At 44.8% G+C, this 10,744-nt stretch overlaps 1 pseudogene; it reads right to left on the minus strand.

Moving 5' to 3' along the window:
- Positions 1-7,460: 7,460 nt before the first annotated feature.
- LOC112811689 (PRAME family member 12-like) lies at positions 7,461-10,526 on the minus strand (annotated as a pseudogene).
- Positions 10,527-10,744: the final 218 nt, after the last annotated feature.

Consider the following 10,744-nt stretch of genomic DNA (forward strand, 5'->3'; position numbering starts at 1 on the left):
GAGATAGCAGGAGGGGAAGAATGAAGGGGAGTAAGTCAGAGGGGGAGACGAACCATGAGAGACGATGGACTCTGAAAAACAAACTGAGGGTTCTAGAGGGGAGGGGGGTGGGGGGATGGGTTAGCCTGGTGATGGGTATTAAAGAGGGCACGTTCTGCGTGGGGCACTGGGTGTTATGCACAAACAATGAATCATGGAACACTACATCAAAAACTAATGATGTAATGTATGGTGATTAACATAACAATAAAAATTAAAAAACAAAACAAAACAAAAAAAAGAAAAGAAAATCATTCAATCATATCAATGGAACAAAAGCAAAAAGATCCCATATGATCATCTCATTAAGTGCAAGAAAATCATTTGCAAAATTCAATTATGCATTCATGATTTTTTTAAACTCTTATTAAAATAGCAATAAAAGATAATTCTTCAGTAGGATAAAGGCCATTCTCAGAAAAAATGTATAGCCAAATTTATTCTTTTTTTTTTAAGCCAAATTCATTCTTAATCATGAAAGACTGAATGCTTTCTCCTTAGATCAGACACAAAGAAGGATGTGTACACTCACATTTTTTATTCAACATTGTTCTGGAGGTCCTAGCCACTGCAACAAGGCAATGAAATGAAATGAAAGAAAAGTCATACAAAGTAAAAAGAAAGAAGTAATGGTCTTTATTTGCAAACAACATGAACATTTATATAGAAAAGCTTACGGAATCCAAAGCAAAACTTCTAGAACTAAGTAAATTTAGCAAAGTCATAGGATACATGGTCAACATATAAAAGTCGATTGTATCTCTATGCTACCTACTAGCAACAAACAATTGGAAATTGAAATAGAAATTCCATTTGCAAAAGCATCTAAAAGCAAGAAATACTTAAAGGTAAATTTAATAAAATATATTTGAGAACTGTGCACTGAAAACTATAACACAGTGCTGAAAGAAATGAAGGAATACTTGGGGCACCTGGATCGTTCTGTCAGTTAAGCGTCTGCCTTGGGCTCAGGTCATGATCCCAGGGTCCTGGGATCCAGCCCCGCATTGGACTCCCTGCTCAGGGGGAGCCTGCTTCTCCCTCTCCCTCTGCCTGCTGCTCTGCCTACTTGGCTCTCTCTCTCTCTCTCTTTCTGTCTCTCTGTCAAATAAGTAAAATCTTTTTTAAAAAATGAAAGAATACCTAAATAAATGGAGAGACACACAATAATCATGCATTAAAAGACTCAATACTGTTAAGATGTCAATTCTCCCCAAATCTATAAATTCAATGGGATCCTAATAAAACTTCCATTAGGCTTTTTGGTAGAAGTTGAGAAGCTTATTCTAAAATGTATATAGACATGCAAATGACGTTGTATAGCCAAAGCAATTTTATAAAAGAGCATTTTGGAAGACTCAGTCTACCTGATTTCAAGACTTACTATAAAGATACAGTAATCATGCCAGCATGCAGATTAATGGAACACCACAGAAAATCTGTAAGTAGACTGCATATATATGGTCAGTTTGATAAGGTGCCAAAGTGACTCAGTGGGGACAGAAAAGTCTTTATAACAAGTGGCCTGAGGGCACCTGGGTGGCTCAGTTGGTTAAGTGTCCGCCTTCGGCTCAGGTCATGATCCGAGGGTCCTGGGATCGAGTCCCGCATCAGACTCCCTGCTCCGTGGGGGAGTCTGCTTCTCCCTCTGCCTGCCCCTCCCCCTGCTTGTGCTCTCGCTCTCTCTCTGACAAATAAATAAAAAAATCTTAAAAAAAAAAAAGTGGTCTGAGAACAACTGGATATCCACATGGGGACAAAAAAAAAATCAAAGTTTATCCCACACCATACATAAAAATTAACCTGAAATAGATCATAGATCTACATGTAAAAGCTAAAATTATAAAACTTCTAGAAGAAAACAGCATAAAATCTTTGCAACCTTGGAGTGAACAAAGATTTTTCAAATAAGGCACAAAAGCACAAATGATAAAAGAGAAAATCGATAAATCCAACTTTATTAAAATTAAATATTTTTGATCTTCTGAGGATACCACTGAAAAAATAAAGACAAGGTACAGACAGGAAGAAATATCCACAATACAGATATCTAACAAGGACTTGTGTTGGGAATATATTAAAAAATTCTTATAACTCAATAATAATAAAACCAAAAGAATTGGGCAAAACATTTGAATAGACACTTCACAAAAGAAGACACACGAATGCCAAGTAAGCACACGAAAAGGTGCTCAACATCTTTAGTTACCAGGGAAATGTAATTTCTTATAAAGATAAGCATAAGCTCATTGTTCAAACCTGCCCTTCCTTCTAGGTATTTACCCAAGAGAAATGAAGTATGTTCACACAAAGAATTGTATATAATTTATGCAGCAGCTTTTTCCATAACAGCCACAAACCGGAAACAACACAAACGTCCACCAAGATGTGAGTAGATAAACGTGTGGTATGTCCATACAATGGACACTATACAGTAATAAAGAGGAAAGAATCACTAATACACACAGGATAATGGTCCTCAAAGGATGATGCTCAAAGAAGCTAGACACAGAAGACAAGGCAGCATTATGATTCAACTTATAATACATTCTGGAAAATGCATCCCTATAGTGAAAAAAAAAAACACCCCACAACAACTACATGAAAAATCTCACAGATCAGTTGTTAGCGGGTTGAGGGCGGGGGTCAGGGACAGCAAAGAGCGGCCGGAACTTTTGGGGGTGAGGGAAATATACTTTTATTGTGGTGCTGGTTCCACAGATGTACATATTTCTCAAAACTTAGCAAACTGTAGACTTTAAATGTATATAGTTTCCTATCATTAAGTCATAGCACAATATACTTGGTTTTAAAATCTACATGAATACATATTGATAAATCTCAAAACCAAAATCTCAGCCCCCCAAAAACACGTTAAAGAAAGATAAAGTATGACATTTATGTAAATCTTACCAACAGCTGAAATAATATCCCTTATTCATGGATACATATGTATAAAAATGTTATTAAAACATGCATGGTAATAACATACAACAAAGTTAAGCTAGTGATTAGCTCTAGGAAGGAAGGAGAGACAGGGATTTAGGGATGATGGGGGAGAGCTCCCCAGGGAGAGTCATCTGTGACATATCAAGTTGTAATAGGCTTAAAAAATCTAAAGCAAACATGGCAAAATGTGAATATTGCGAGTGTAAAGCTGGGTGTGGGTACCCATGTCTTTTGTATATTACTCATTATACTTTCCCATGTATTTGGAATGTTTCATAATAAAAATTACAATGTGCATCTATGAAATATGAAGGCAGACATAGGGAGTGCCGAGGACTCTTTAGAGAAGTTTTGTTACAAAGGAAAAGAAAAGAAACAAGAGCTGGGGGAGGATGGGAAGGCAAGGGAGGCTCTTCTTTTCTTCTTTTTTTAAAGTGAAAAATAGTGGAGAGCCTGTTCATCAATTGATGAGAATAATCCAGCCGAGATGTTGAAATAAGTGGTTCAGGAAAGATGGGGCTAAACGCAGGGGGAAAACCTTGAGAAGCCAGAGAGAAGCTTTGTGCTGTGTGCAAGGATTTTTATTGCTATGTGGTTGGTAATAGCAAAAGAAGGGGGGGCCGGGGGGGGACAAACTAAATTTACATAAACAGGCAAGGGGTTAAACTATGGACCAATCATTTTATGGAATCATACGCCAGATAACAAGAAGAGCAAAACTTTAAGACCCATATACTTAAGTGAGAAAAAGGAAGATGATCAAAATCACACCAAGACACTATTTCTATAAGGAAAGGGGAGACCGGACATTTATATATGCACATATAAATATATAAAAAGACAGAAAAGTCTGGAAGAAGGTACGCAAAACTGAACCCTCTGGAAAGGGGTCTGAGATGAAGGGAAAGTTCGGGGAGACGTCTGTTCTGTCTGCATTCACGGAATGGTTTACATTGAGAATGTTGTATTACTTGGGCAAAACCATACAAAGTATGGAAAACAAGGGAAGTTCGCCCTCATGTACCATTTACCTGTACAAATATAGTGACCGCAGAATCCCACCTGCTATTCCTTCCATATCCAACTTAGTTATATTATTGGTAGTCTGCTAATGTTGGCTTTCCCTAAATTTGCATTTTAGTGGAAAATAACATTTAGCTATAAACTGATAATAAAGATTTCCAGGCACCATGCAGTTTATAAGCATTTACAACCACATGCCAGGCTCTGTGCTCTGCTTGGGACCACAGGGTGACAGAGACACAGCCCCTGCCCTTTATAGGGCAATCTCTAACAGGTAAGGTTGTCAAAGGAAAAAAATAATTTAATACATATCCTTATCATATGATCCAGCAATCTTGCTCCTTGCCATCTATCCAAATGAGGTGAAAACTTACGTCCACACCCAAACCTACATTCAGATGCTTAGAGCAGCTTTAGTCATAATTGCCAAAATCTGTAAGCAACCAAGATATGTGTACCACTCTGGTGGGGAGGCTGCACCTTGTGGGGGGCGGGGGAGGGTAGGAGTTAGATGGAAACTACTTTCTATTCAACTTTACTGTGAACCTAAAACTGCTCTAAAAAGATAAAGTCTCCTTTTAAAAATTTAACTGTAACCTTCCAGCTCTAAAATTTTATGATTCTAAATGTATTTATTTATTTTTATAGAGGAAACAATTCTTGTTCATTGATTTTTATTTTTTTTTTAAAGATTTTATTTATTTGAGGGCGCCTGGGTGGCTCAGTTGGTTAAGCGACTGCCTTCGGCTCAGGTCATGATCCTGGAGTCCCGGGATCGAGTCCCACATGGGGCTCCCTGCTCGGCAGGGAGTCTGCTTCTCCCTCTGACCCCCTTCCCCCTCGTGCTTTCTGTCTCTCATTCTCTCTCTCTCTGAAATAAATAAATAAAATCTTTAAAAAAAAAGATTTTATTTATTTGAAAGAGAGAGAGCATGAGAGGGGAGAGGGCCCGAGGGAGAAGCAGACTCCCCGCTCAGCAGGGAGCCCGATGTGGGGCTCGATCCCTGGACTCCGGGATCAAGACCTGAGCCAAAGGCAGACGCTCAACCAACTGAGTCACCCAGGCACCCTGTTCATTGATTTTTTTAAAACTCAGTTTTAAAGTCTCATTTGTAGGGCACGTAATGCACGGAGCCCTGGGTGTTATACGAAAACAATGAATCATGGATCACTACATCAAAAACTGATGATGTATTGTGTGGTGACTAACAATCTAACATAATAAAATTAAATTAAAAAAAATAAAGTCTCATTTGTTTACAGGCACCAAAGGAAGTTAAATGCTTTTTTGATATATCTGCATGCGTTCTTTAAAAACACCAAATTTCTTTTTACAGTCTTTAAAAGCAATTTATATCTTTGATATTTATATATATCACAAAACAAATATTTAGACTCAAATAGCATTTCATGACAGATTTCTTAAAGTAGTAAACGGTATAGTCCAGCTTGTATCACCTGGATCTACCAGCAGGTGGCATACAAGTCCCGAGGCTTGGAAAGTCTCGAGCGAGAAATCCAGTCTTTTATACGCCCTCCCTCTCCCTGTGCCGGCCGCTGAAGCCGCCTGCGTGAATCATGATTCATTGGTGACCCATATGAAAGCTGAGTCCTATAGCATGCCCTGTGTCCTGTTCTCTATTTGAGGAGTGAAGGGAAAGACTCATTTATTGAGCTCTTACTGTATGCCAACCCCTCCACCTGCATCATCTCATTGGATCCTACAAGAATTGGATAAGGTGGGTGGGTGTGCATCATTATACAGGGAAAACTCCTTTCAGAGGGAAACAGAGGCTCTTGCCTACGGACCTCCCACCACCAACACCAGCCCCTGAATCCTCAGCAGGGAGCCTTCATTTGGGTGCCTTTGTTTGAGTCACTGTGATGCTTTTTTTGTGTGTCACCTTGACTAAAAGATGCCCAGGTAGCTGGTAAAACATCAATCCTGGGTATGTCTGTAAGGGTGTTTCTGGAAGAGATTAGCATTTGAATCAGTAGACTGAGGTTAGAGATTCCTGGCATCGTTCAACTCCTTGGGGATCAGAATGGAACAAAAAGGGGAAAGAAGGGCAAATTCTCTTCTTGCCCATGAACACTGGAGCTCCTGACTTCTAAGCCTTCAAACTCTGGGGCTTACACCAGGGGTCCCCCAGTTCTCAGGTCTTTGGTTTCAGACTAAGAGTTACACGATCCGCTCCCCTGGTTTTCAGGCCTTCAGCCTTGGACTGAGTTATACCACCAGCTTTGCTGGTTCTCCAGCTCACAGAAGACAAGAGAGTGGGACTTCGGCCATGACCACATGAGCCCATTCTAATATGTCAGTACACATTCTATTGGTTCGTCCAGAAAACCCAGCCAAGACATTGTCTTACCCCAGACAAGGAAGTCATTCATTTACCTACAGATATTTTGTTACACATCCTAATACACTGATTTCAAAATTTGTCGTTCTAGTCTTTCCTGGTGAGGGAAGAGAGGTGTTAGGAGAATAAAGTCAGTCTCTCATTGACACGACCTAGCACAGGGATATTTTTTTAATATGGTGTAGAAATACTAAGTTTCCATGCCTGTAGGATATTAGTACTTTTGCTAAAAGGAACCTGAATGTCTCTATTGGCTGGTTGAATTCAAGGACGATCACCCACCCATGATAGGAGGGTGGGTGAGGCCCAGGAGCTCCAGTTAATCTGCAGGGTGAACAACTCCTTCCAGGATTGACCCTGCTTTGTGCTGAGAAGCCCTTTCTCAACACAAAGGCTGGGAACTGAGGCCTTGGGGTCCACCTGGAGAACGGTGGGGAGGGTTCACGTCCAGGGTCATGGCATCTGGGTCAGCAGTGAGGGTCTCCAATGGCTCATCGGCCACTTAGTATGTTTCAGTTGCTGTATTAACTCAATGGAACAGCCCCTGAAACAAGGAATCAAGAGGTGCCCACGGAAGAGAATAAAAAACTGGAGGAAATCTTTAACATGCTGTGAATTCCTGGGGCCAAATCCCACCACAGCAGTTAGTTTCTGATCATGGACAACTCAGTACGGCTCTTCTCCATCAGTAACAGGAGCTTCCTGAAGTGTAACCTGGAAAAACCAGTTAATTGATCACGGAAAGCACCAGAGAGTTTACACTGAGGTTCTTCATTTGCTACCCTTTCTTTACAAGGGTCCACACAGGGATAACTCCCACACATGAGTCTCAAGCTCAGACCCCCTCCGGAAATTCAGATTCACATTTCTGACTATAGGACACATGTCCATGAAGGTCCCAGCAACTCCCTGAGTCAAGGCTTCTCTGTCTGCCATCCTGCCCTCCTGCTGGGTCACCTTCCCTCTCCCATTCACACTGAACAGATATCTGAAACCGGGGGTCTGTGTTCCCGTTGAGCGATGCAGCTATGTCCTAGATTTCAGTTTCTAAACTCCCAGAAGACACTTGTTGGTTAATGCACCCAACTAGGCAGACATATGACAGGGGCACATAATGGGCTCTGAATCATAGAATATCTTGCTGCCATAGTGAGGACAGGGGCTGGTGCTAAGCCAGATGGTCCTGGGCAATCCTAAGTCCCTCAGGATCTCTGTCAGCTCAGCCCGAACCTGGGCAAATTTCCCCAGGTGGAGAGCTCCCTGAGGGTCATAACTCTCCAGAGGGGCAGGATAGAGCTCTAGGCGCAGATGGTATAGCCCGGGCGGTGTGGCCCAGAACCTCCCCACAATGGCCATGGAGAGGAGGTTCCCGTGGCTACTGAAGGTCCAGAGCTGGTGACAGCGGCTCAGGGCTAGCAGGATGGCCCTGAGGTGGGCTTCCGTGAGTCCACACAGATCTAAGTCCAGGTCCTGGAAGGTGGCTGCCACTTTCTCTAGCAGAACCTGGAGGGGCTCAGGGCTGAAAGAGGTCAGGCTGATGCCACTCAGATCCAGGTCTTCAGCTAGCTGACGTTTGGGCACTAGGAGAGGTGGGCCAAGTCCGATTCTGTGAGCTGACAGTTCCGTTATGGAGAGGGTCTCCAAAGGGGTCTTCAGGCACCTGGGGAGAAACCAAGCAGTTAGGCCTGGGGAACCGGGGTGCAGGTGGCCTCAAAGGGGAGACAACTGACTTGCCCAAGGTCAATATCATTGTGACCATCACAAGGAAGGTCAGTACCCAGCATCCCAGCCTCATTTTAGGCTGGGGCCTTCCACCTTCCCTTGTGTGACTGAGTCAGGCTCACAAAATCTTTAAAGCTCCCTTTCCTCATCTGTCAAGCAGAGTACAACATACTCTAACTTAAGTTATGGCAATGAATGAAGGTAACGGAATGCGCTAGAATAGGATCAGTCTGACACAGGGTCTCAATCAAGGGAGGGCGTCGCTGAATCTTAATATTGGGACAGAAGGCCATAAAGGCTCTCAACTCAGGCTTCCTTCAGGCCATTGCTTGGGCCTTAGGCCCCTGTATCTCTGGCCAGGTGAGGCTAGTGGGAGACAAAAGAACAAACCTGAGCAAGATCCCCCAGCCTCAACTGGGGGTGCCAGTCTGCGGGGGCTCACTTACATCCCCGCATCATCAGCACACCTTCTACCACTTTTCACGATTCTTTCTTCTCCCACTCCCTTACCTCCAGAATTGCGCATTCCCCATGTTCATTCCTGGACCTGGAGCACAAAACCTTTTACAGACTCGTGCATGTTCATGAAGCTGCTAAGCGCAGGGCTTCTCTTTGGAGATGCTCAGGTGTGCTGTGGATTCCCCTCTTGAATGCCCTCTTCCCTTTCCTATTTCCCTAAGTCATCTAAACGTGGACGTCTCTTCCTAAGGAAGAATTCACAAACCCACCCTCACTATATCTGAGCCCCCCTCCAGTGCGTAGCTTCCTGGCAAGGTGTCTCTTTCCATAACCCTGAAACTTTATGTGGATGGTTGTGAGATACCACACTCAGGATAGAGCAGCAAGTGAGACAGTGCACCTGACATCCCAGTCTCGCATTCACGGTGACACCACCTGGGGTTGCCACCTCTCACCTGAGCATCTGATCCAGGCAGCCCTCCAGGAAGGAGGGAGAATCCATAGAGAGCTTCTGTAGGTGGTGCAGCTGGAGGAACTGAGAGGTGAATCGGGTGACATGCTGCTTCTCCTCCTTGGAGGGCATCGCGTGGATATGGGAGCACACGAGTCTCCGCACATTACTCATCTGGCCCAGGTAAGGAGCAAACATTCCCAGGGTGGACAGCTTCCAAGTGCAGTTCACTTCCACCTCCAGGATACTGTCCAGCTGCACCATATTCAGGACCTTCTTAATATTTTTTTTTTATTTTTAAAAGATTTTATTTATTTGACAGAGAGAGACACAGCGAGAGAGGGTACACAAGCAGGGGGAGTGGGAGAGGGAGAAGCAGGCTTCCTGAGGAGCAGGGAGCCCGATGCGGGGCTCGATCCCAGGACCCTGAGATCATGACCTGAGCCGAAGGCAGACGCTCAACGACTGAGCCACCCGGGCGCCCCAGGACCTTCTTAATATTTTGGATGGCCATTGTAAAAATCTTCAGCTTCTTACAGCACAGGTGGAGTGAACTTCTCTGTGTGGCCCACCTAAGGAGGTAGGTGAGGCATTCATCCTGGGTCCTGCCCCTGAGGCACAGGTCTATGGACGCGACCAGTGGAGCCAAGGGCTGCCTCATCCTTACACCGTCCTTGGCCACTGGTCCCATCAGTGGGTACACATGGGCCCTGGCTCCAGACCACACTCTCCAGAAGTTCTGACCAGTATTCCGTAAATCCAGCACCTGCAGTTTCCACCTCCTGTGGGGAAAACAGGAGCTTGGCCGAGATGCTTTTAAGGTCAGTGTGGATGAGACCATGAGTCTCAATTTAGGCAGTGGTTAGACTTCCTACCTGTGAGAAGACATCGGCTGCTCCCTCGCCTTCTTCCCCGCCTTACTTTTCTCTATTTTCTTTTCCCGTCCATCTCCCCTTATCTCCACTTCTAGTACCTGGAAGTATCATGGGGAGGTGGGGGGCATGTTCTCTCAGGCGCTCCTGCATCTTAAGCAACCCTGCACCTCCAGAAGGCATCTCCCACAGTGAGCTCAGCAATGGCCAAGGCCTCTGAGCGCCTTCATTGCCATCATCAGAAGCCTCTCATCCACCAACTGACCATCTACTTTCTGTGACCCCAGCTGCTTCTTCCAGGACACCCAGGACCTTCCCAGGCTACGTGGATGAGCCTTACCTGGGGCGAACCTTCTGGGCAAGCAAGACGCCAAGCCCACTGATCGCTGCTTGTGAGATCGCCTGGTGAGGTGTCTGCATCAGGCCCCCCGGAGGGAGGTGGGCAAAGGGCCAGGCACACACCATCGCCTTCAGGGTCTTCTTGTATCTCCCAGCAAAGGCCACCATGAACAGTGGCGGGAAGAGCTCTGAGGGCAGATACTCCAGAGCAGCAATGGCCAAGGCCTTGTCCTTGAGCAGGCTCTTTCCCGCCAGTTCCAGGAGTCTGGGTGGGGCCTCGATGCTCATCCTGAATCTGCTCTGAAAGGAATCCTGTGGAAATGTCAAGGGAACAAGACATCCTTCTCAGGCCAAGCCTGGGCATGCCCGTCTCCTCCCCATCCTTCAGAGGAACCAACTCAGGGCCAGAGTCACTGCTCTGGAAATGGTAGAAGAGCCTCAGCTTACCCCAGTTCCACTCTGGGCTCTGTGGCCATGGAGCCATCACTCTGCCCCTGCCAGCATCAGGACAGAGCGTCTCACAAGCA

Source organism: Callorhinus ursinus, unplaced genomic scaffold (genome assembly GCF_003265705.2).
Source record: "Callorhinus ursinus isolate GAN/ISIS: 27379988/994484 unplaced genomic scaffold, GSC_fseal_2.0 scaffold18, whole genome shotgun sequence".
NCBI lineage: Eukaryota > Metazoa > Chordata > Mammalia > Carnivora > Otariidae > Callorhinus > Callorhinus ursinus.